This window comes from Nyctibius grandis, chromosome 5 (genome assembly GCF_013368605.1).
Source record: "Nyctibius grandis isolate bNycGra1 chromosome 5, bNycGra1.pri, whole genome shotgun sequence".
NCBI lineage: Eukaryota > Metazoa > Chordata > Aves > Nyctibiiformes > Nyctibiidae > Nyctibius > Nyctibius grandis.
In genome coordinates, this window is record NC_090662.1 from 80,141,203 (window position 1) to 80,164,510 (window position 23,308).

A 23,308-nucleotide genomic window follows, 5' to 3' on the forward strand; every position below is an offset into this window, starting at 1 on the left:
AAGTAAGATAATCTTTCCATGACTTACAAGAAGCAATTAAAAAAAGAAAAAAGAACTTCTAGCTCAACGTTCCTTTCTCTTTTTCTCTCTTAAGGGGCAAAAGGAGGGAAATGAGAGGGAGAAGGATGTTTTTTCTCTTTGCCGAGTCCAACATTTGGCTTTTTCCATTTGTGGCAGATCACTGTAACGCTATTGTAAAACAACTTCCTGCCCCTTTTGGCTCACGTTCCAGAAGCTGCTAGGCTAAGTTCATAGCACAAACTTTTCTCCCCCTTGCCGAAGAAGAGAGACAAAAAAAAAAATGTCCTGCAAATTATTTTCCCCCTTTTCTGGCTAATGGACTCACAAGGTGAATTTATTGCAGCTCTTTAAGAATGTTACACAAGAGACGTCGGTGTCCCAGCTGGATAATTCATAAGCTGAAAAGGTGGGGCCATTATAAATATATGTCTGTCTGTGTGTGTGTGCATTTTAATTTTGTAATTCTGAATTGTAAGTCTTAATACCATCAGGTGGATAATGAGCTAAGCTGCTTCATATGTCGTACTAATTTGTGTATCTATCATAGCACAGATCACTGGCTTAGTATATACAGCCTCCTACTTTCCAATTGCTTTTGTGCTCTAAGGTGACCTGCATCTCTCTCGGCTTCCTCGCCTCCTCTGAATGCTCAGTCTAATGAAAATACCCACCGAAAGCTTCTAAACCCTCCCTGCTAGAAACTGGAGATGTTGCAGTCTCTCTGCTAGAAGCCAAAAAGGAAAAAATAAGGCCTCCACAACTTGCTCTCTCACGATCTCTCTCTCCCTCTCCCTCCCTCTGTTTCTCTCATAGCAACAGCATTTCTTGGTACGCCTGCTTTGGCATACATCAGCATTTCTACCCGTCCAAGTGTCCTTTTGCGTCACATCTCGCCATTTCACTCAACCAATGAAATCTCCTTGTGGCAGTAAAAATACATATACTTTTTCTGTTATTGGTATATTCAAAAAATTTTTTTTCATGTGCTTTCCTAACAAAAAACGTTGTCAAGCATTTGATTTGCCCTACATGAGGGGGGGGGGGTGGGGAAAGAGGAGACTGTACAGGATTCAACTTTGAAGAGTCTTCTTTGTGGAAAATATGTTACCATAAGAAAAAAGGGATCACATGGTTACTTAAGGAAAGTCAGAGTTGTCCCTCTCATTTAATATTTATTTTGCTTATGCTATCATTGCTTTCCTGATGTACTTTTGAAACAGCTAGGCAGTTTCAACTAATTGGAAAAGTCAATACCACATGTTTCTAAGACTTTGTAAAATATTCTTCAGGGAAAAAAGATATTAATTGATATTTTATTCCTCTAAATATTGATCATGAGGTGATAGGAAAAAAGGCAATGGAAAAATAAAACCGGTAGATGTGAGTTTCTAACCCTCGCAACTCTCAGATCCCATCCAAAGAGGCTGCTCTCCAACCTTCTGCTTAAAAACACACTATCCTGCAAATTGGAGCAGAGGTCTTTATAGAGTCATAGATTTTTTTTTTCCAAGATGCATTTCTTTCTTACATAAACTCACATGATTTTTAAAAATGCAGTATTCAAATGATCAGCTGTGGTAATGACAGTGACAAAGACTTAATACAATATATTGTAGCTTGTAACACAACCATTCCAAGAGCTGTATGTACTCTGCCTAACTGGTTAAGACTGGCAAAAGCAAGCACTATTAAGAACAGTATATACTGTATTTGATGGAACATATTTTCTACCTATACATCATCAAGTATATGAAAACCCGTCTCACTGTTTTCAGGCCTGACTTTAATCCCATTCGCTCTATTAAAATGCACAATATTAGCCAAGCCTAGAAAGTATAGGGTGGCACACGTGGGTTTCTCGGAGCTGTCTGGCTGTGCCACATCTTGAACAGCTACTGCAGTGGCACATTGAAGGAACCTCTGTTACACATTTTTATCCAGCCTCAAATCTCAAGAAAATGCTCAACCACTGGCATTCTGAGGAGTATAAACATTTCTTTTGTAAGCCAAATATATGTTTTATGGTTTACCCTTACCAACTTTTTTTTTCTTTTTAATGGTGTGAAACCACAAAATGTTTTTAATATTTATTTTTAGGGAATTATAGTAAAAACATACTAGAGATTACCAGGACATAGCTGACAAGATATTTAAACAGTAACTTTCCCACAAATTTTTATTTTGGTAAAATGACACCTAGTAATTCTGACCTCTTCTAATAACTTTGGTATCTATTGCATACAGACTATGGATGCAGAGGATGTGTATGCATAAATTCTGGGTGGTTAAAAAGTAAAGGCAGGCAAAATTTCTGGATAATAGACTTAGCAGCAGACAGCGATCATGTCCAGCTGAAACTCTTATCATTTTTATTTAAAAATAATGGCATGACATTCATGATAGTATTTATTTTAACAGAACATGCACAGATGTGGATGTTAACCCTACACAGAAAAAATGAGATTATATGCGATAGTGCATTCAACAACTTTTAATGCCAATGTAATACAAAAGACAGACCTGATTTTTAGGGAAGGATCAGACTCAAGTATAGCTTAATTGATAGTGTTTTACTTGCATTTAATAGGTTTTCTGAATGACTTTCCCCCTTTTTTCTCAGGCACTATTTTAGCTCCTTATCTATTTTTTTACTTTCTCTATAAAAATACAGATCTCTGTTCTTTACTCTCCATATCTATCCCTCCCTTTCTCACTTTTTGTATAAATGTCAAAACAGCCGAGTTTCATCTATACTTTTGCCTGTCTCATAACTGGGATAATTCTGGTGCATTTGGAGGGTTAAAAGTGCATCGCCTTTACACGATTATGGCTCAGATTCATTCACTGAAAGTTATCCTTCTTCAAGGAAATATATAAATGCATTATATCTGTCACCACAGTTGTAAAATAAGATTGAAAGTCATCTAACTTTAGGTTACCACAGTACTAAAAAATACGGATTCAGGAAAGAGGAAAACAATTAAGTGTAGTCCAACTCATAAGCTTCACTTAATAGAAATGGAATTCCAAAAAGGGAAGTGGAGGAATTATTTCAAGATTCATTATGCCTGAATACATTCAAATTATGTAAATAGTAATAAGCCAATATTCTCACACCACAGTTTATACCATTACATAATTTTATAACCTCTCTCTTCCCCCTTATCATAAGTTCTGTCTATTCGAAACTCATTGTAGATACTGCTGCTGTACACTAATTCATTTGCTTATATTTTAACTGAGAGTAGTATCTCTCATTCTTTCATCTCAGTTTTCTGTGATACAGACATCAACACTAAGGTCAGCTCTAAACAGATTCGTGATTTTTTTTCTTTCTAAATAATATAGCTCATTTACAAGATGGGGTGGTTTCTAACCTAACAACCTCCAGAAATGTTTAATTAAAAATGACCAGGTACATGATTTTTAAAAAAAATAATCCAATCAAACATATTTCTTTTTTAGGATTAAGCTATCCAGAAAAGTGTAAATTCACATTTTTGGATTTTTTTTAATTGTATTATTAAAGTAATTCCAGTACATGTTATTAAAACATCACCAAGAATAGCTTAACATTTACAGAGCTTTTCTTCTTAAAGACATGGATTAAAAAAATAAAAAATAAAAAAAATAAAAGCAAAGCAGTCTTGTCCATCGTTCCCTAAAGGGAGCAAAGGTGCTCTGTGGGATTATAGCTGGTGTATACTCCATAGAAAGGACAGTAATTACACATCGTATAGGTTACTTGGGAAAGTTCTATTCTACTGTTGAATAACTCGCATTAATTCCAATGGATCAGTGGTGTCTTAAATTATGGGAAAAAACATTTAAACACCAAATAAAGACAATTTTGAAGTCAGTGATTCCGAACTGTAAAGGCAAGCTGAACAAGGATATATTTCCACATTCTTCTCTTCAAAACATAATGAAGCATTTTGCAAAAAGACTTCCTTCAGTACACTGTATTTTAACAGTAATGTTTTATAGCAAACTTGGCATTAAACTGGTATCAACACAAATGAAAGTCTGGCAGTAGGACAAGTGTTTTGGGTTTTAATTTTTTCTTTTTTTTTTTTTAAAGAAAGGAGGCATTAAACAGCGCATTGCATTAGCAGTTTTTTAAGGGTGTTACCGACACAATTTTGTTCATCTTGCAACTATTTTTTCTTTTTTTTTTTTTACTGTACAGAGCTGTCCGCTTGAAACTGATGGTATTAATATTTTGCTTATATACCATGCTCACTGATGGAAGATTTACATCATCAGCAGCAAGACAGTATTTTTATTTACTGGCTTCTACTTCTTTATCATAGATAGGATACAAAGTTCCTGGAGGCTAATTGAACTGCGAAGGAGGTGCGAGCTGGAAACTAAGGAATGGCATAGTCACCTCTGGTTTTACGGCCAGATAAGAAGCAAGCTCCTCACCTGTAAAAATACCACAACTGTATTTTACTGAAAATGTACCTAAACTTCACAACGCAGCCAGTTTCCCCTGGCAGCGTTAAGTCATGCTCTGACAGACCGTAATTCATCCTTCACGCTGAGAGCAGACAGTACAGCTCCACACTCCGCATCGCTGTCCCTCGGCCTCCCCCGCTGCCCCCCGGGCCCGGCCCGGCCCGGCCCGCCGCCCGCCACAGGTGCCGCCGCCCCGCCCCGGCCCCGCTCCCGCTCCTACCGGCTGCAGGTGAGCGGCTGCCCCGCCGGCCTCAGCCCTCCCTGCTCCAGCCGACACCTCTCCCGGCCGCGGCCCGCTGAAGGGCCCGCAATGGTCCTGACTTGCTCCGTAAGGACCACAGCAGCAGCTGGAGCCCTGCCCCTCGGCGGCACTCCTGCCTCTGCCCGGAGCCGGGGGGGCGGCACTCACCCCGGGAAACGCTGCGCTTCACATGCGAAGTTCACGGGCTGGAAATACGAGAGAGATTTTTACCAGCCGATACTTCCCGTACCTTCAGCAGTGACCGGCATTTCTAGTTCTCCTGCTGCAAATACTCTGTCCTGGCAATACTTTTTTTTTTTTTTTTTTTTCCTCCTGGTATCACTAGTTAACAAGAAGCTACTGGATTTTAAAACACAGCCCTCCGTTTGTTTAAATGGGGACATGTCTGCTTAAAATTAGATGCCCGGCAGAAGTAGATACTGGGGGAAAAAAAGTGAGAAGGTTAAAAAAAAAAAAAGAAAAAAAAAAGAAAAAGAAAGGTAAATAATACATTGTAAAAACCCCAAAATGTTAATTTTTAGATAATGAGAGACTGCAAAAAGTAAGCAAATGTACAGGATGAAATCGGTAATGAAAACTTAAAACTTCTTAGCTCTAAAAGGGGATTAAAATATCCTTACATTGTAAGTTAATTAAAGGCTTTTAAAGTAGTCAAGAGTTGTCCAGTGACCAAGTTCTGTGATATTAAGAATATCTATTTTTTAATTACAACAGAGTGATACAATCCTGAACAAAGTGAATTGTTAATGGGAACAAAAATGACGTACAACAGAAATTCCTTAGTGGTTTTTTGGGAGTGAAATGTTAGTAAAGATTAAAAAGTTACATAAATTATAAGAAAATAAAAAGGGATGTCCATTATGATAACATATTCATAGCATAGTTGCAATTATTTAGTACACACAGAGATACTTAATCCAAAATGGTTGTAGATACAGAATTCATAGGGACACAATCTGTTTATGAGCTGAGTATCAGTATCGTACTATTTTATATAGCCAACTTCAGGTTTTGGTTCAATTAAATATTTCTCGTTAGCCCATTAAAACTAAAAATATATGGTACATAAGCTTCATCTTAGATTCACCTGTCTGTCTTGGCTATCTAAAATATCACTAGAATCTCAAACTGTAGCAGCGTATATTGGTACTGGTAAATTTAAATCCCTCTTCTTGAAAAAAAATCCTAACATAAACAATATTGACACATTATTGTTATTATCATAAAATACAATGTCAAGAGAGTAATAATCCTATTGAAAGTATTCATTTATTTATCTGGACAGATAATAGAGGTTTATACATTCTTTATATCAGTTGCAGGTATAAATTTTAGTTGTGAAAAAAAGAACACCGTCTTCAGTTCAATACTTCATAGAATTTGTGTTCCATGAAGTGTCTTCCTGGGAATCATTTGGGTTTTTCTTCACGTCTGCCATGTTATACTTACTTAAAAGTTGTCACACTTGCATTATTAAATTTCTTACATTTGAAGGGATGCCTAAATTTACATATTCAGCTTTAAGAGTATTCTACTACTTTTCAGTTTTAGTAAACAAAATGTCACGCACACATGTGATTCTGCATTTCCTTTGTCCAGAAAGACGTATTCCCACAGAGAGACACATTTAAGCGTCCCATGATCCATCCGCACACATTTCGCATTTGACAAAACCGACAGGACACACAGAAAGGATGTTAGCAAATTGGAGGGGACAACTGCCCCCCTCCCAAATACAGACAGTGAACAAGGCACGGCATTAGGTAGCAGGCATCAGCAGAAGTTCAAACTTGCTCCGCTACCAGCAGCTGCAGCAGTGGAGTGACGGCCCTGGGACTCCAAAGCAGATGCAGCAGCAGCAAGGCCTCAACTCAGAGCATCACGCTCTGAAAGGAGCCGTTTCTGTTCGTACAGAAAGAAGAGACCTTTACGTTATATTACCTTTACACTACAGGGCATGTAAAATGGTTTTTAAAAAGAGAGGGTCATTTTGGTGTTGCCAGCAAACCAGACGTTTATTGAAAAAAAATCTTTTTTTTTCTAATTTCCCATTTTGCTTTTTAAAAAGATGAATTGGCATCTATGCAGATTAAATGTATGCCATAATTTAATAAAGGTTATTTTAATGAAGTTTATTACAACCTGACAAAACCAATACAAACACTCTTATACAGAAAACATTCAATGGAGTTTTTACTATGCTATCTACACTAATAAAGTACAATGTGAATGGTAACACTGGCACCACAAAAAAAAAGGAGGGGGGGGGAGAATTGTGAAAAGCTGCTTCCAGACTTACTCAGTGAACTATGTTTTTCAGTTGTTTAAAAATACTTCCTTTTCAGAATACTGAAAATTCCCAGGGGATATCAGTGACTAATCCATGGAAATTTCAAGTTTCAAATTTAACCATTTTTTCCTAGGGCATAAATGCGTTTTACCCGAGATTTTAGATGGATGATAAAAGCACTGAAATGTTAAAAGGTCAACTCTTAAATTTATAGTCCCAGAAAATGTTATCAACAGAAATGTAATACAATGCATTTTTCTTGGTCCACCAACAATTTCAAGAAAACTGCACAGTTTTTTTTTCTAGTTCAAACAAGTAACTTAATAAGGAAATTGTGCAGGGGGAAAAAAAAGACAGAGAGACTTTTTGCCTCTTGGCAATAGGAGAGTGAGACTTGGTTCGAAATAAAGAACTCTCCCTGACTCAATTAGAAATACATCTGCTTTTCAAAAATTTCTGAAGCCAAGTACTAAAATCAAAGTTGTCATCTAAAGCCCATATTACTTCTGTCATTTATTTGTAAGAAAATCAAACAATTCCCCCTTCCACCAACAACCATTTTAACAAAACCACGTACTTCATCTCTTCTGCATGTGTGTGCCCACACACAGACGTGTGTGCTGTGTGTAATATGGCAGACCTATACACAAGATAGATACGTACGTGTATGTATGCATTTATGGTCTCATGTTATGACAGCCCATTAAGTATGAATATTATTAGAGTAAGACTGTAAATTAATATTCAGTTTACATAATACTGCTCAACAGAAATCACAGTATTTTAATAATGCAGCCTAAAGATTACTAACAAAGGGTTACATTTGTATTATAACAGGAAAATCATAGAAGACATGGTTCAGGACTAATTTTTTTCTAGTTATACAAATAAACATGTCATTTAAAAATGTTAATATAGCTAAAATATAGCATAAGAGTGATATGAAAGAAGTCGATTGTAACAGCACTACATCAGCAGTAATTTTATCCCTTCAACATTGTCGTAACAACTCATCGCTACATTCAGAGAACACGTGCAATGAACTAACTGCTCTGTGACTACCTGAACATGACCTCGTTCCTGTACTAGACCTGAAACGATTAGGGAGACTGACAGAAAGATCAGGGGTTTCGTCTAATAAAGCACCGCACACGTACACCAAAATGCTGTTCCAGCACTCAGCTGGCAGTGCTCTGAGTTTTCGGCACTGAGGGGAAAGCAAAATACGTACTTAAAATTCATTATGGGGACTCGCAAAACCCAATTTTGCTTCAATGCTGTACTTACACGCATGCTCGTATAGCACATGGGTATCCCATACACACAGGGGAAGATTTTTATAGCAATATCAGATTTACTGTATTATTGTTCAGCTTTTACTGGCCAGCTAATGGCCAAAACCTTAATCAGTCTAAGCAATTTATTGGAAAACTATTGCAAAAGGCCATTTTGTGCTGGAACTACGATGTTATTCCAGCTCTCATCTTTGCCTTTCCCTAACGGAGAATGCCATTTTGAGACTGTCATGCATTTTTCTTTCCAAAGTGGATAATGCCAGTGGAAAACATAAGGATGGCATCGTCCTCGTTCCACAGAAAAATATAGCAATGTGGTTTCACAGAGAAGTAGCATTTTTATTTTCACAGGTGCAACTGAAGTCTGTCTTGTATTTTCTGCTCACCCTAATATTAATTTAAAAACCACACATGCATAAATGTATGATATGCAGCTATCTGTATCCATGTAACATTTTGAAACTTTCACGTATTTCTTTTTAATTCAAGTATTCAACGGAAAGAGGCAGAAGAAGAGATTTTTCCAGAAGACAAACAGGGCAAATAAGCATTTACTTCAAATGAATTTTGCCGAGTTATACTGGGCCTAAATATATATCCAGCAGTCCAGCGTTTAGAAAAATGTTTATCTTCAAAAAGTAAAGAACAGACTCAGTAATTTCCATAGTACATCTGAAGACTGACCAAACTCATGTTCTACAAGACAATTTTTTTTTAATTTTTCCTCTCATATATATCAGTTTCATATAAACTGATATATTGCAAATCATTGTCAAAAGGATCAAGGAAATTAACGGGATAATACAAATGGCTCAATATTAAAAGTGGAATAGGCAGGTGTACAACAGTTGCTTAACAGAGGAGGCTGTTAAATATGAATAGTTCTTACTTAAGTTTTCACTGCAGGTCACATTTGGAAATAATTTCAATGAAGCAAATTTAGAAAAATAATACAGGAGTTCACATTTCTAATTTCAGTAACATTTTTGTCTAGGAAATGAGAAAAGTCTTAACGACCGTTAAGCTTTACCAGGTATACTAGCTCAAGAAATCACTGTCAGAAATAGCAATGCTGAAGAATCAAGTTCACGCAGTAAAATAGACTATTCTCTGCCCATTCTATTAATCCAAACTTTGCCAGGGATAAAGCTCTTTTTTAAACAGTAAAACAAAAAAAAAGAAAAAAAAAATCCTGAGAGGTTTGAGTCAGGAACATTCAAAGAGAAAAATCTCCAAAAAGCTCCACTCAATCAGCAGCTTTCAGAAGAGGCACTTCTACTATGACATCTTAGATTATCATACTGCATGTTGAAGTATTTAACACATACTGAGAAAAATTAGTTTTCTTTTCAAGCAGGCACTTACTATAGTTATTGTAATGTTCCACTATCTTTTTGAGGAAAAATAAATATTTTAAAATTTGAATACCGGCTGAATATTTTCTTAAGTTTTTTTCTCTACTCTAAGCAGCTATCCACATTTTAAAATTCTCCTACAGCTCATTGCCTCCAAACAAAGCACAATCGTATCAATGCTTTAAGGCAAAAAACCCCCAAAGATAAATGCAACCAACATTGCCTTGACACTCTCTTTAGTCTTTAAAATCCTGCAGATAACAGAAAAGCAATACTAGCACTGAAGGACACATGGTGAAAGGGGACGGACCCTGTATTTTCATTAGTAAATATATTAATTACAACTAATTAACACAAGTGAGCAATATACATATGCTAACCTGACAATATTATTTTTATTGGATAATGGGTATAGTAAAGAGACCTTTCCCCTCTGGCTTCCATTAAAATCTAAAGGTAGTGGACTTCGGGAATTTCAAGTAACGAATAAAGGACAGAGAAGAGCTGGTTTCAGTATTGCTGTAGTCAGCATCACTTGCTGCTCTCGTACTAACTCTCTGCTGTTCACATTTGGCTCAGCTTTGAATGCAACTTTTAATTAAAAGGCAGGATGGTTCAGTTGCTTGGCCACTTCTTTTGTTTAAATAGCTTATTTTGCTGTATTATAGAATGCACTTTTAAATCTAAGAGGAGATTATTAGAAGTGTTTGTTTAAATAATACAACTTCAAGGAAAAAAAGGGAAAGACATAACATTTTACTTGAAATGAGTGGAATGCAAAGAAAAAAATTAAAGTGAGGAAAGAGAAAAAGAAAAACAGAGAGAAAATTTTGCTGTCTTACACAAAAGAGAGTTATAGTATTCTATATCGGGCAAAACTGTATTACAGCACATAATCTGAAGCGGGGGGGCGGAAAGAGGTTTGGAAGTCTGCAACAGTTAAAAATGTGGCATGCTCTCTTCTCCAGACAGAAGAGTCTGGCACAGAAGGCAAATCTGTGTAGCAAATGCAGCAGCACTACCCCAGGCTCTCTGTCCAGCCCTGCCCCACGCCTTGGAAAAGCCTCGGGAGAAGGATGCTCTGGACAAGGCGGAGGCACTGGGGATCTCCTGCCCACGCACTCCTCCCAGCCCCCGGGCAGGATGGAGCCACTTCCAACGTGGTGAAGCCTCCCACTCTACAAGGGTGGACTGGACACGAGAGGTGCCCACGACTGTATAGAAGACACAGACTGAGAAGCATCTGTTGGATGCCTTACTGCTTATTACTAGAGCAGTCTAAAAGGAGTGAAGAGAAACACAACTGCAAACACCACAGCAGCTAGCATTTTGCAGGATTGTACCCTAAACCACCAGTAACAACAGGTGAACCCACCCTGCACTCCATTATGCCAATATGGTAGAGTCTCCCAGGGATTTATAGTGGTATAAAATGTGAAAAAAAAAAAAAACCCACAAACCAGTAAACCCAGAAATACCCAAGTCTGAGAGCTAAAATTTACTGTCCTACAACTTTTTACCTTGATCCTATTAATGTTGACAGCCACAGAAGCCTCGAAGTTTACTATCGTAGTTATTAGTCATGTTTGTGATGGCAACATTATAAGTTTCCCCCAATACACACACATCCCTTGTGCTCAGTTTTAACCCTATCGTGTTTTACACAACTTGGCTGACATCAGCAACTAAGGGCTTTTTTTTTTTTTTGTAGAAGGAAGAAATGTGGAAAAGCAGTATTTTGACTGAAGATATGTGTTTACAGTTTAATTAATTTATGATTTATCATAGTATTTCACAGATGTTACTGCTGAGCAAAGAACAGCATATAGGTGAAAAATAATAAACACCTTCCAGTGAAAGGTGATGGTTTTCTATACGTGAGCCTTCCAGATAATTTATCTCAGCTTCCATGTTTATATAATGTTCCCTGGTCACAGAACTAAAAATGAGATGCTTCACATTCCGCCATCAGTTACTTCTGAAGCCAAAAAAAAAAAAAAAAAAAAAAAAAAAAATCAGCATTTTTGCATAAAATTAGTGATAAACAGGAGGAAGTCCTATTCACTTTGCCTTAGTATCCCACACCACGCTCTGCTTCGCAGGGCTCTGTGTGCATGCGTGTGTGTGTATTTACTTGGTGCAACACAAAGAAAATGTTATGAAAAAGGTGATGAATACAATCTGCTGGGAAACAGCATCACGCTTCCTTACAGCCTGAGAAACAATGCTTACTTTGAGACCTCAGCGGCCCAAGTTTAATGCTGCAATTGCCATGCGGTTTCTCTCGTTCTTTTAAGAGAAAAATTTTCACTAGTCTTCTGCTTCTTCATTTGCAACAGTCCAGTGGCTGGGGGGGGGAATAAAGTTTAAAGGTTGAAAACAGAGAAATTGAATTACTGGCAGCACAGGGGGAAGACCTGAGCAATATATTTAGTTCAACAAGGGATTAAGTGCCACAGCCACTGGTAAGTAGAGAGCTAATACGTCCTCTTTGAAATAGTTTGACTTTTACTCTCGTCGTGACTGCTGCGCGCTCGGAGGTTCGGGTGAGGCAAACCTGATACTCTGCCATTCTCTGCCCGCACGTGCCTAAATTAGTTCTCCATTTTGTGGTGGCCCTCTGAGAGCAATTCCCATTGAGAAGTGAACAAAGGCCGCGACCCCGGGGTCAGAGTGTAATGCAGGAAGCATGACCTCCCCTTTGTTCAGAACAGCACTGTTTACTCTGCCTAAGTAAAGATCACCAATACATTAACTAAAGAGGATTAAAAAGGTCAGATCCCTAGGGATGGAGCTCATGCAAGTAGCAACTCTCTTCAGTCACTAAATCATTCCACTTCCCCCTCCTACCCCCCCTTCAAAATAGAGACACCTTAAGCTGCCAAGGCTCAATGGCACATTAATTCCAGAGCAAAAGTACATATGAACTTTGTGTGGTCTTCCTTCCAAAACCAGGTTAATTTCTGCTCAGCTAGCCAGCTCTTTGGAAGTTATTTTTAAAGTCATAAAAAAATTTTAAGTGAAAACTATCACCTCAATACATTTTTTTTATATCTCCTTTTGAAAAGTTCTCAGTTGATTTATAAAAATGTTTGGGCCTTAAAATGCTTATTAAAACGTGCAATCTTTTGTAGCTATTATAAATGTGAATCTTAAAATATCCTGTAGTATGTGGATAGGCAGAGAAAGTGCCCATTGCCGTAGACAATTGGTAACTCCAGGATGGTTCACTTGCAAAAAAGAACCAAGGAAAATAAAGTGAAAATACGCTGCCTATGAGAAATCATGTATGCTGATAAATAGGCTTAATCAGGCTAAATAAGCACTTCTTTTTGGCTGTTCAGCTTTCCATGATCAACTTTTTTGTACTATCTTAGAACATCATTATTAATATGAAATATATTAACAGAAGCACCTCCTGAAACACCTAAATTAATGCTGCATTGGTAACATACGGGAGGCAACGTGGCCAATTAGACAGCATGCCAGATTGTCTCCTTTCCATTCTCGCCTCTAATCCACTGGCCTGCTGGATGATACCAACTTTTGCTTTGTGCCTTGGTTTCCTCATCTGCGGTGATATCGCTCACTGGGATGCAGATGTTACCATCAGTTACTCGGCCAGGATGAGAGAAAAAGAGCATGTGGAAGGGAGTGGTCTAGACTAAGGATTTTCCCCTCTCTACCCCCAGGCAGAAGCACTTCTGGTGAAGCTGAACATTGCTGCTAGAGGTTCCAGAAGAAAATAATAGGAGTAAGGCCAGGCAGCGGGTCCAAGCTGATCAAAGTCTTTGGCGCAGGGAGCTCAGCATCACAGACAAACCCCACAGGGGCTAAATGCAGTTGAAATTAGCACTAGATCACCCACCATACCAGCAGACTTTGAAAAGAAGACCATGAGTGCCAGACTCCAAAAAACAAGGTCCTAGAGCCGCACAGTACAGGAGTTCACTGCATGGATTATACGTCGGAAGGGGGAGAGGGTGTCCTTCAATTCTCAGATACTTTGTGCAAAATAGCTATTTTTGAATCCACAACAATACATGCAGCTTTCTAGTCTCTAGCAACATGAATTAATGCATAAAGTGTGGCAAGCTGGGGTCTCGTTATACCCAGCCTGCACGCACACTAGTACGCTCTGCTCCTTCCCGTCTCTTCTGCTAGCCCGGCATCCTCAAGCATCAGGCAGGACAAGGAAGGAAGATGCTTTGCACTCCTCTTCTTTCAAGAAGTCACTGTTTGCAGGCTTCTTCATAGCAGGAACCCATGCATTTCAAATGGTTTTTAAAAGGATCTGAAGAGATGAATGAAATCAAGAATCCAATAAAAATAACATTAGGTTTCCTTTACTGTGTTCTCTCTGTTTGTGAAAAGAATAACTTCCTTCCTCACCCAGCACTGCTGTTCCTTGCTCCTATGGTTTCTGATCTTCCCTCACCCCAGTAGAAAGAGAGGGAAACTTACTGTCATCAGGAAAACCAAAGGGAGGAAGCCTTCTCAGCATACACGTCCCACTGCAGAGCACAGGGTCTAGCCCAGATGGCTCACAATAGGTTCCAACATGGCCAAGCATAAAGAAACTTCCAAACCATGTGTCTGCACCATGACGGGCGGTATTCCCACTGCAGATGGGTGAACGACTGGCACTCAGTATGTCTCTTCTACGTATTCTTACCTGTCCCACTTCTGTGTCTGGAACAATCGAACCTAATAACACTGTTTCCAGTGACTGCTGTTCCCCGAAATCTAATATAAAAGTATTGTGCTTTTTATTATATACCAGGAGTCAAAGTAAGACAAGTGGAGTCAGAAAGCCTTGACAGGCAACAAGTTTAGAAAGGCCTGTGTCCAAGAGCAAAACAAGCACCTAGGGAAAAACATAAATGTACAGCAGGTATTTAAAATAAGCTGCCTAGAAATACAGTACCATATTGTCACATTTTATGTTTATCAGATATTCCCATTGACTTCAATGGGAACACTCTGCTTTTATGCATGAAAGATTATGCAGGCATAGCACAACCATCAGAAAAAGAAAAAGGGGGTAATAAAATCTGTAGACACAGAAGCAGGTGGACAAGGGCAACCTGAGTACTGAGAAAAGCTTTGTAAGAGGTTGAGGCAAAGAGGTACCTTTTCTGGAAAACAAAAGCACTGAACTGAGACAACTAGAACAAAGAATATACTTAGAAAGTAATTTTTTTAATGGAGATGAGGAGCATAAGGACTATTTATTGACATACATTAGAGGCAGGAAGACTGCACAACAGTTGTCTGGCAAGTCTGAAATAGTACTGGGAAACAAAGGGAGTGAATAAAGAGGAGGAAAAACACTGCAGAAAAGATAACGGCTGATTATGACCTTGAGATATTTAGTCATGCAAAAGAGTAAACTCACCCTTTCTTACCCTGTATGACCATATTAGCATTTCTTGCTAGCTGGGTTCCTGATCTGGGGTATTAAAAAAAAAAAACCAAACCAAAACCACTGTATACCCACCACTACTACTTCCAGTGGAAACTCAAGATTATACTTTCTAGTCTTTCATTTTCCTGTTCTCTTTCACCTTCACATCAGCTAACAGCATGTTCCCTCCAAGATGGGAAGTAAAAACCACACTCTAGAAAGTTATGGTATAAGATGTCCCTTCTCTTGAACAGGAAAAGAGAGGAAATATGACCTCGTAACACAGAATTCTTGCATAGACCATTTTTTTTTTGGGGGGGGGGGAGGGGGGAGGGGTGTGTGTGTAGCAATATTGACCCTACCTCATATTCCTGGATACATCTCTTTACCTCCTGATGCCCAGAAATACAGACAGACCCAAAAGGTACCTTTTAGCTTAAAAAGAAGTTATCAGGCTTAATACAGGTGGAAAAGTCTATGATATTAAGTGATATCATTGATTCAAGTGAACTTGTCTCCTCTGGTCCCCCCAGACAGCAAATCCCATTAATCAATTCTTTTGCAAGTAAAGGGTGAAAGAGCAGCAAACACCAAAACAGAAAGTGCTGAAATAACTGGATAAATTAAAAGGCAAGCCATTCTGGGGACTAGATACACATGCAGGAGTTCTGAAGCAGTTCAAGGTTGGAGGCAGGGTTTCCAACAAAAATATGCACTCTCCTATCAGGAATGAAAGGGTAGCACTCCTTAAAAACAGCCACAAATGATGATCCAGATTACATGCCAATGAATTCCAGCATTCAGTAAACCAGCTGGAAGGCTACTTTAAAAGATTATAACTTTAATGTCTAAGCAGAGATTACATAATGGAGAGAAAAATAACATTGCTAACATAATGAAAAATATGTATTTTTTAACTTGGAGTGCATCCGCAGAGAAATTATTATTTATTTGGCCTTTCAAAAGGGCTTTGATAATGTGACTCATAAAGACCATAAAGAAAACAGAGTAATCACGACTGAAAGTTGGAGTCATGATTAAAAATGAGCTAAGCAGCCAAAAGTAAAATGCAGGAATGAAAGACATTTTAAGAAGAAAAAGGTTAATAGTTGTTGCGTGCAGAGGCCACGCTGGTATCAGCTTTTAACTTTAGTTAGCAGTCTGGAAAGATCAGCTGTAAAACAGTGGCAAAACTGACAAGCAAGGGGAGTATTTGGGTTACTGAAGGGTTTAACAAAGTTGCGTGAATGCGAAACATGATAAATATGTTTTTGATAATTGCTAAGGAAATCACATTGAAACATTGTCGGCAAACAGAAAAGATCTGAGTGCCACCATAATAAGTCGACAAAAGCTTTCACGTATATGCAGCAATGTCAAATGTCAAATAAGCCAAGTCTTACAATGCATGCAAAAAAGCACAGAATGCTGTATGGAAACCATTACCCTTCTAATATACCTGCCAGGGAAGTACCTTCATGGAGAATGCGATCTACAGTTCTTTTCGTCTTACCTCATTAAAACTACAGAAGTAACAGGAGTGCAAGGGCAAGTGACCAAAATGATTTGACTTAGCAAAAGACTGCCATATATGAAGACATAAAGTGATAAATCTATTTATGTTAGCGAGTACATGAGCAACAGGGGAACACAAGAGAGATACATACTTTGAAAGTCAGGAATTGTAGTCTTTCTCACCTACTTCCAGTCTTGAGTGGGAGATTATTCAGTTAAATTAAATAAGCAGTAAGTTCAAACTACGGGAATACATTCTTTTACAAAGTGCAGGCTGAGCATGTGAAAACCAGCGCCGCAGTCCATCATTAAGGGACATCAGTGGGATTCGGAAAGAATACCGTTCTGTTCATAGCCTACAAAAATATAGCGTTAAATGGGATTGTTTCCTGGAAAGACCGTAAAGACCTTTGCGCAAAGCCATGATAAAGTCATTGGCCAAGGGATCTAGCTGGCCCACTTCCTGAGAAGGACAGGGTATTCCAAAAGGATCAAATGTTGGTTGTCTTCACCCTCCGTTCTCTTACCAATCAACCCTTTGCAAGAAGCGTCAGGCTAGACTTAGCATTAATTAGACTGTGGATCTGATCCAATGCAGTAATTTCGACTTTTAAATGTTTCCTATGGCCAAAAGCAATGGCAAAAAAAAATAGACAAGTTCACTTTAACTAAAGCAAAATCATTCATCCTCTAAGCTAGCTACTGTGCCTGATGCAATGCTATCACTGCATCGCTCAAACTTCACAAAAATACTTAAAAACATGTATGTTTACTTTGCCACCTGCTCTTCCCCTCCCCGCAAATAATTAGCAAGAACCTAAATTATAAGATATTGTTTTACCACACAAATGTGTTTCCTTGTTTATTTTATTATCTTTTTACCCATCCACACGTCATTATTTGCAAAAACCATTTAATAATTATAGGAGATTCCAAGATGTGTGTCAGATGCTGGGATATTGCTACTCGTACGGTGGTTTGCTGCACTTAGCCTTCAGTCTTGTGGCTAACGATTCACCCAAACTGTGATAATACCTCACCACAACCCACACACTGCTGCTATTCAAAGGAAAACAAGCATACATAATTAAGAGATTATGAGCTCAAATATAAGACAGGAGATGAGGGAGCAGATTCTGTAACCACACCTGTGAGTGGTTATACTACTGAAGAAGTTTCTTCAGCTCTGTTTTCACTCATGGTATCAGGAAGAGTCACACATTTTCCAAATACATTTGCAGCAGCAACATTTGCAGCAGCAGAGGAAAAGAACAGCTTTAACACCAATTATATAGAATTAAGATTGTAAATAAGCATTACTAACAAATAGCCCTTTTAACAAGTGTGGACTATGTCTTAAAAAAATAGAGAGAGTTTTACTAGAAATGTTGTCGAAGTTTCGTCCCAGAAGAACTGTTACCTGAAAATATTCTCAAAGTCTCATTCCAACCTTTTGTGAAGCTGTAATTGCCATCATAATATAAAGAACTATAGACGAAAGTCTCTGTATGTATATGTGCCAGTTCACAGGCTAATGCTGCAGCATACTGCATGGAAATAAAAATCACGAAGTGGGTATAGATACGTTCTAGAGTCTACAGGATCAGTTCTTTGTTGGATATTCAGAATAAACGAAACATCAAACCACTTCCCTTATTACTCTATAAAGTTGGAACTAGTTTTTGTGGTTTTTGTCATGATTAGTGAAAGACCTGAGAAATCTAGGGCAAAACAAGATGCAAATAAAGCCACTGAACTCAAGTGAGGACAACTGACCATCCTTCAGAAGTATGCATTAAGAAATAACAGGATTACATGCTTACTTGATTTCTGATTTAAAAATAAATATTTTTCTTTTACCTAAAAGAAGTCTTCATTTTGTCACGATGAAGGACCACATCTCCACAAGCTAGTGCCCGTTTTCATGGCCAGATCCTATATGCGGCAGCCACACCCTCCTCTTCTTCAATTTTTTCCACTGACCATAAAATACTTTCTAAGCCAGTCCCTGGAAAAAAAAAAAAAACAAACATTTTTAATGGACACCAGATACTACATTGCTGATTTAATTAGGCAGATTAGAAACAAATAAATATATTTGCACACATATATTTGTATTTTCTGTTTCATTTCAAACAAATTTGGTAGGCCTGATTTGGCTCTCTATTCAAATCACAGGAAACATCATTAAGAAATGTTCTATACTGACAGCAGAATCAAGCCCTCTATCTCATCTTAGAATTTAATATAACATGTTTTCCCTTGGTACTGGAAAAATTCACCAAGCAGAGGCTTTTCAGAGTATCTTCAGACAAGCCTATGTATTTTGTAATGGTAATAGATGCCAACACAAACTTCGAAAGACGTTCCAGAGGTTGTCTCTTCAGTCTGTGGGGTTCTATGGATTCGAAACTCAGGCAGATCTGTTTAACTCCAACTTTATTTAAATAAATTTTAAAAAAAATATTTTAAAATAGTATTTGAGTAAAGCTTTCCCGGCTATGTATCACTCATAACCTCACCCAGACTATCAAATGATTTGGATCGCAGTATCTTTAGCACACGGTAACAATGATACTGCATAGCAAGTATCATCCAACATGTCCTTATTCTTATTATATTTCATACAATTTATTCTATCAATAATTCAGCAGCACATGGAACTATATGGAAATTGATTGTTGCTATAAACTGTTTTGCATATTGTATCATCTCCTGGCTTTAATTCATTATTTAAATGACACCGTAATTATACTACATTTCATATTCTATTTAACCAGAGAATATTGAATATGAATAAAGTGATAAAAACAACTTTTTCCAGTATCTCAAAAAACACCCACTTATTTTCAAATAACCAGCTTCAGCATTCAACAACAAAGCAAAAATACAGTATGCAGGGTTCAGCAACTTAAGCTCAATATTTTGCAAACAACTGCACAAAGATATTATTGTTCAGCTATCATTAAGACTGTGAAATTAATATTAAAATAAGCTGCTTGTTTATTTAAATTTAGAACTAAATATGTAATGTGAATCCACAGCTTCATGCTATTATGTTTGCTGAAAGAGCAAATTAATATTAAAATAAAAATGTTAATGTTATATTGAGATGTGTGTCAGGGGATGACAACATCTATTACAGGTAGTATATTAAATAATGCCAAATACAAAATAATGTTGTAATCCCCAGCACCTGCTACACATTTATTCACGTATGATTCCATACCCACAGAAAATGCTCTTATAAACAAATGATACACTTTCACTATAGTAGGGGTGTTCACAGTTTCATATAGTCCTACATCTTAATAGGTTTCCAATATACAATTTTGAAATCTCAAAGCCTGCATAATGCAGGGTTAGATGAAGTACACATGCTGTCTTTTGCACCTATAGTAAAATACAATTAACTTGCAGAATAATATCGATACTCCAGTATTTGCAGACATGTTTATTCATGCAGCAATCTTTTTCTTCTAAACTGCAGAATATTAGGTGATACATGTACCTTTCACCTTACTGGAGTGTCCCGATACACAAAGCTGACATTTAAATCCAAATACATAGTAGGGGAAAATGTTAGTGCATTAGTATTTTACTGGTCTACAACAGTCACCCTGCAAAGCCCTCCCACCCACGTACTCCATGTCAGAACAGCACACTTACTCCAGACTGTTTGCATTCGTATTTAGGAAGGTGCTCTGCAAGAAGGGGAGCAATCAGAGATCCAAGGGTTAACAGAAGAAAAAAAAAACAAACCACCAAAACAAAAGAACAAACGACAACAACAAAATCCCCAGCCATCCTGAAGACCTTGCAAGAAAAGGAAAGTGTTCAGCAGATAACAGCCTAATAAAAAACGAACAGAGAATTTAGCGTTTGGGTATTGCCTGGACACCAGTTTGGGATTTAGGCAGCCTTGGATTCCAAGGACTATTCCCTTGAAAATCTAGCCCACAGTTCCTGCATTGTTTTCTACCAATACCACATCCAAACTGTGACTAAACACCTCATTATGCTTCTCTGGCACTATCTGAAGCAAACATATTGTACTATTTTATGTGGCACCTAAAAGCGGAGGGGAAAAAAAAGAGGCTATTTTCTCTACCGAGCAGTAATGAAATGACAAACAGCAAGTTCCGTGCAAAAGCTTGCATGATCAGAAAATGCGTCCCCCCCGCCCCCTTTTCTTTCTGGCAACAGGTGACAAAATACAGCTCCCAACCTCTAGCTTTAAAAATAAGAAAATTTACTTACTCAACAAGACTTCTATAATATAGTCTTCTTTTTTTGTCAATTAAAGTTGAATGAAGAGGTTTAACTGGGCCTCTACATTGGCTTCAGAAAGTAAATGCCTTTCTTAACATTCATTTGTAGATTGTAGATGTTTAATTTAAAGAAAATACAGCCCTCCCAGTTACAAATAATAACCAGTGGCTTTAGGCAACAATCTAGTATTAAAAGAGAAAACCCAAACTGCATTTCAAAGGAACTGCATGCCTCAAATACTCCACTACAATCTCTTTTTCCAATAACTTGCTAATTAATCTTAATACGTAGATGAATTATGAAGCAATAACCTCCAGTTTTCTCAGCTCTTACTCCAGACAAACATTATATTCTGATTTATGAATATTTGAAATATTTAATTTGCTGTCCATGGCACTTAAACAGTTAATCTAATTTATGAGAAGTAAGAATACCACATTAAAGATTCCTACTATTTTCTTCTTTAAGCTTCATCACTTCAAAAGCATTTTTCCCATCTATTATTATTTAGAAATACTCTTCCTTTGTGCACTGGACATATTACTGTGGTTCAGGAGGCCGTATCAGCGACACGATTCCTTAGCCAGGCTCCATGCTACTCATTAAATAATTTCACTCGCATACATACATATGCAGCTGGTCAAGTGCAAGAAATGTCTTTGCTGCATTCAGCTGCATCTTGCGCACTTCCACAGCATGCCTTGGGGGGAAAAAAAAAAATCACAAGGCTACAAAAATTATCAGCTTCTCTCACTGTCCATTTCTGGAGTCTTACATTGCTCACACACCATTTCTGAAGCAGTGGGATGCTGTGCTGGAGCAGTACACCTGTGTCCCTTTTAGTGGAAAACACCATCACAACAGGCTAAAAACGTTTCCATTCCGTTAATGCTCATTTCTCAATTCGCAATTAAAAAGAACCTTTCTTTAAAGACACTATTTCCTGAGCTATTTAAACGCTTAAAAAAATAGTTTTCAATTCGGAAAGCTTTGCAATTTTCTTCCCTTTGCAGCACGAGCGAAGAGTACCCGGTACAGCAGATGGTTAAAATTCTCTGCATCATTTTTAATAGCCTTAAGAGAAAGCACTGCCTTTTTTCGGGGGGGCGGGGGGGGGAGGAGAGGAGAGAAAAAAAGCTGAGAACAGCAATTTGCAGCCCTTTTTTTTTTTTTTTTTTTCCTTGACAGCAGCTAGCCACGCCTCAGTCTGGCCCTTCCTCCAACCTCTGCTAACCTAAAAACCAGCGCCAACCTGGCAGCAGGCCATATATTCAAAAGTAAACATTATTCTCCTGCCATTTTCCAGTGGTGTTTATCATATCCTGATCTTCTCCCCCCCTACCTCCCCCAACCCCCCCCCCCGCTGTAGCTGAAATCCCTGTCTTTGCCCCGGTTTGTTTCGCTTTGCAACTCCATCAAGACATCAAAGTCACGCTCTTATCTAAGATGGCAAACTTGCAAAAACGCGTTCGAGGGGTTTTACCTTCACCCAGTGAAGCGGCAGCCTATTTGGGAGCGGGAAAACCAAAGTCAGGCGTTATCTTTACGCATTGCTGTCCCGCAGAACTGCACGGTACCTTCTTCTCCATCACTACAGAAACGGGCTCTGCCTGACACAACGCACACGCGTCTCTCAAAGCCTGCAGCTGCCGTTAGAGACCTGGCTTGTGCTTCCACGGCTTTGCCATTTGCCTGTTTAATTGCTACAGGAGCGTTTAAAAAATTAATCAATCTATCGGCAACCGTGAGGACGCACGCACAGCACTGCACCTGACTCTTTGTTATCCCTCACCATTCATTCCCATTCCCTGTCCCTTCCGCTCCTCGCTTCCTCCTCCCACCTTGGGCTGCTCCTCATTTAGAAAGGCTCAAAAAAAAAAAAGCCAAAAAAAACCCCCACAAAAACCCCAGACTAATTAAACCAGTTGCCCGTTACTGTTGTTTTACCTAGTCGTACATTGAATGGATAGCTGACATACCGGCAGAAAAAGGGAAGGAGGGAAAAAAAAAAAAGAAAAAAAAGGAGGAGGTTTAAATAAATAAAGATAAAGGATGCTGCCGGTTGAATTGTCCGAGCCATCCCCTCCGGCTGGGGAGGAGAGGAGAGGAGAGCCGAACACGCTCCATCCCGCCACAGGCCGGGGCGCGGAGCGCTGCACACCGGCCATGTTGTCCGCGCTGCGCGCCCCCTCCAGCCCCGTCTTCATCGGGTGAAGGAGCTGGCAGCGCGCCAAGCCGCCTGTCGCAAGGCGGGTGTCGGCTGAGGGCAAAGTTTATTGTTCGGTGCTGTTGTTTGTATCTCGTAAGGTGGGTGAGGGTGGTTTATTTTAATTTTTTTTTTCTTGATAAGAGACGCCCCCAGCCCGGTCCAGCGGGAGGCAGCGGCTGAGGAGCGCCCGCACGGGAGCAGGTAGCGCAGGCTCGGGGACT

At 38.6% G+C, this 23,308-nt stretch overlaps 2 long non-coding RNA genes across 3 annotated transcripts in view; one reads left to right on the forward strand and one right to left on the reverse strand.

Moving 5' to 3' along the window:
- LOC137664333 (uncharacterized) overlaps positions 1 to 4,884 on the reverse strand; it is a 111,739-nt gene extending 106,855 nt beyond the window's left edge. For both annotated transcript variants that reach the window (XR_011048280.1, XR_011048279.1), the window contains exon 1: positions 4,703 to 4,884. This is a non-coding gene — a long non-coding RNA (uncharacterized lncRNA). The remainder of the gene's footprint in view (positions 1 to 4,702) is intronic.
- LOC137664334 (uncharacterized) lies at positions 110 to 14,033 on the forward strand. Its single transcript, XR_011048281.1, has 2 exons — positions 110 to 427; positions 13,377 to 14,033. It is a non-coding gene; the product is annotated as an uncharacterized lncRNA (long non-coding RNA).
- Positions 14,034 to 23,308: the final 9,275 nt, after the last annotated feature.